Source organism: Equus przewalskii, chromosome 3 (assembly GCF_037783145.1).
Source record: "Equus przewalskii isolate Varuska chromosome 3, EquPr2, whole genome shotgun sequence".
Taxonomy (NCBI): domain Eukaryota; kingdom Metazoa; phylum Chordata; class Mammalia; order Perissodactyla; family Equidae; genus Equus; species Equus przewalskii.
Window position 1 is genome coordinate 12,059,396 of NC_091833.1, and position 3,365 is coordinate 12,062,760.

The 3,365-nt window shown below is 51.2% G+C and overlaps 1 pseudogene; it reads right to left on the reverse strand.

Annotated features, from left to right (window-relative positions):
- Nucleotides 1–333: 333 nt before the first annotated feature.
- LOC103547993 (AP-3 complex subunit beta-2 pseudogene) lies at nt 334–2,864 on the reverse strand (annotated as a pseudogene).
- Between the last annotated feature and the right edge of the window lie 501 nt (nt 2,865–3,365).

Consider the following 3,365-nt stretch of genomic DNA (forward strand, 5'->3'; position numbering starts at 1 on the left):
TCACCCCCAGGAATTTTGATTCAATGTTCCTGGATTAAAGCCCAGAAATACACATTTTAATCAATTAATTAATTAATTCAATTGAGATATAATTGACATATAACATTATATTAGTTTCTGGTGTACAATGTTATGATTCCATATTTGCATATATTGCAAAACGATGACCACCATAAGTCTGGTTAACATCTATCATATATATAATGATACGTAATACTTACTATAATATATACGTGAGGGAGAAGACATTTTATTGAGATTTTGCAACATAAATAGCTAAAGAAAGCTGGGGGGACTGAAGGGAGCAGCTGTCATCTCCCTCTGCACAGGTCACTAAGGAACTCGTGAGAGGGGAATTGTGGGGAGCCTGGTAATGACCAGAGGGAGATAGGACCCACTGGATGCTATCTGGCATGAGGAGTCTGATATGAGAGAGAGAGAAAGACAGAAAGAAAGAGAGAGAAAGGGGCTAACAGTCCAAATGTCATGAGGGAGGCACAGGTAGGGGCCAAAGAGATCACAGTGCTTGGGAGTCACTGGGTCAGATCCTACTGCATCCTTCTCCAGCATGGTGCCGATTACCATCTCTCACTGTTGACTGTCAGCTGGGAAGCTCCAGAGGGCAGGGTCTCCTGGGTCAGCAGGAACAGGCTCTTGCTGCTCAGTGTCCTCTCTGTAAATCCAGACTCATTAGATGTCTCACAAGGGACATGACCAAGGTTGGTAGTGGTAGTTAATTTCTGTACCACAATGTGGTCACTCTGACAGGTGTCTAGCAGCTTGAGTTCTCTGTGATTTCATTCATGCACGTCAGCTTTCCCTGGTTGACTCATTCTCACCCAGGAACACAAGGGCCATTGGCTCCCCAGTGGGTGGCTGAATGGAGCCAGTGAGCTGCCAGGTTTGTGTGCACAGCTGGAAGATGGCCGCCTATGTTGAGTCACAGAAATTAACGCCCATTACAGCAGTGGAAGATTCTCCAGGTGCCAGGGACTCGATTTAAGGATGCTCATGGCAGCTGGAAGTTTAGGGGTGCCCACAGGCAGGCCCTTGATAGGGGCACCAGAGCTGCTTCAGAAGTGGAAGGGAACAGACACCACGTGGGGGTCCAGGAGAAAGGCTGGCATCTGAAGGTGTAGTCCACCGTCAGCCCCTCACCAGCTACGAGGTGCAGCAGCCCCTGCTTTCCAACACCCAACACCAGTGGGGGGGCTCTGTGAGTGACAGGCCCTCGAGGTCAGCAGCCAGACTGGTGGACACAACCTTGGGGGGCAAAAAGGGCTGGACACTGGGAGAGGTGGAGTCCTCGAACAAGCAGTGGAATCTCCTTGGCTGCAGGGGCACTTTTGCTGCTGGGAGGGTTTTTTTCCCACCTGCTCCTCCTCAGACTCTGATGTCATCCCGAACTCTGGTGAGCTACTGCTGGAATCGCTGCCTTCTCCCGAGGACAAGCCTTCTCCTTTTCCTTCTGGCGCATTCTTCCTCTTTGTCATCTTTCTCTTCTTACCTTCCTCCTCGCTCTGTTCACTTTCATTGCTCCTCACTTTCTCCTCCTCCTCATCCTGGTCTTCATTATTGGACTCATGGCTGGACTCCCAGAGCTGCTCTTGCTGCTGCTCTTAGTGTCCATTCACTCTCAGACTCGCAGTCACTGTCTGCGGACTCTGTGGGCCCTGACTCCCCCGGGAGTCTGAGTAGAAGAGTTTCTCCTTCTCCTTCCCCATCTCCTGATTTGAGCACTTGGTCCATTCAGATATGTCTACGTCACACACAGACGGGTCTAAGGCTTCCTCTGACCAGTCTGGGAGCTCCCGATAGCCTATGGAGCAGGTGGGACAGTGAGCTCACCCTTTGAAAGATGACTCTAAGTTGGGAGCTGGTTCGAGTGTCTGGAGGAGATTTGTGGCATGGTGGCTGAGGGCCCTACCCTGCTCCAAAGGATTAATAAGCCTCTGGGTGAAGTGCACTGGGTCAGGGATTGACCACACTCAGTACACACTGGGTCAGTAGCTTGGTCTGCTTAGAGTTGCTCAGGTAGAGGCTGGCCGCCAAGTTGACAACCTGCAGCTTGATGATATCCTCCTTTGCTGTGAAGGACTTGGCCATTTTCTCAGGATGTCAGGTGCAATGCTGGAGACATTCTCACAGTACTCGCTACTGAGCCATAGGATGCTGGCTTGGGCCATGGGCACCAGGATATTGTCTGTGAACTTTGCTGAGTGTTAGATGATCTCCCCACACTGTGCTGGCCTCATCTGCTGCAGCTACTTTTTCTTTCTTTTTTTTTTTTTTTGAGGAAGATTAGCCCTGAGCTAACTGCTGCCAATCCTCCTCTTTTTGCTGAGGAGGACTGGCCCTGAGCTAACATACATGCCCATCTTCCTCTACTTTACATGTGGGATGCCTACCACAGCATGGCTTCCCAAGCAGAGGTGCCATGTCCGCACCCGGATCCAAACCAGCAAACCCCAGGCCACCGAAGTGGAATGTGCGCACTTAACCCCTGCACCACTGGGCAGGCCCCTGCAGCAGCTTCTTAATGATGACCACTGACTCTTAGACCATGAGCTCATCATGGTGGGACAGGAGCTGCATCAGCCCATTAAGGCAGGTGTTAAGGACTCAGTCTATGTTAGTTGTACAGTGTCCAATTGCCTGGTCGTCGCTGCCACAAAGTGCTTGTCCATGCTGCACATGTAGGCCTGGAACTCTCATAGGATAGTGGGGATGTTAGTTTCATCCACCAGGTTGGTCAGCACTTCCAGTTTCCGGATCTTGATCTGGATGGGGTTGGTGGACCTGATGCAGAAGCTCTTCAGGTAGGGCTCAAACATACCCCAATGCTTGCTGGACATGGTGGCCATGTTCTACACATCACTGCAGAGAGAATGGGTCAGAGGTACCTGGGACCCTTGGTTGGGGAAAGGGGCAGCAGGTGGAGGGGAGTGGGATAGGCCAAATAGGAGGGAGGAGAGGATGAGCAGGAGGATGGCACCAGTGAGAGAACATCAGCAGGAGGGGGACACCAGTGGGAGGGGGGCAGGACGGGGGTCTGAGTGGGGACAGTGGGCTAGGGTGGGGAGGGAAAAGGGAGGAAGACATGCCTAAGGTCCTAGAGAAGGCTTTTAAATTTGTTTTTGTGAGCCCAAATATTTTATGTAAAAATTTGCAGTGTAACAATTTGCATTCAGGAGAAACAGCAGCTCTCACCTGGGAGGAAGCTTCTTGAATCAAAAGTCGCTGGCAGTCAAGGGCGGCCCAGTGGTGCAGATGTTAAGTTTGCACATTCTGCTTCTCGGCGGCCCAGGGCTTACCGGTTCAGATCCTGGGTGTGGACATGCACAGCTTGGCAAGCCATGCTGTCA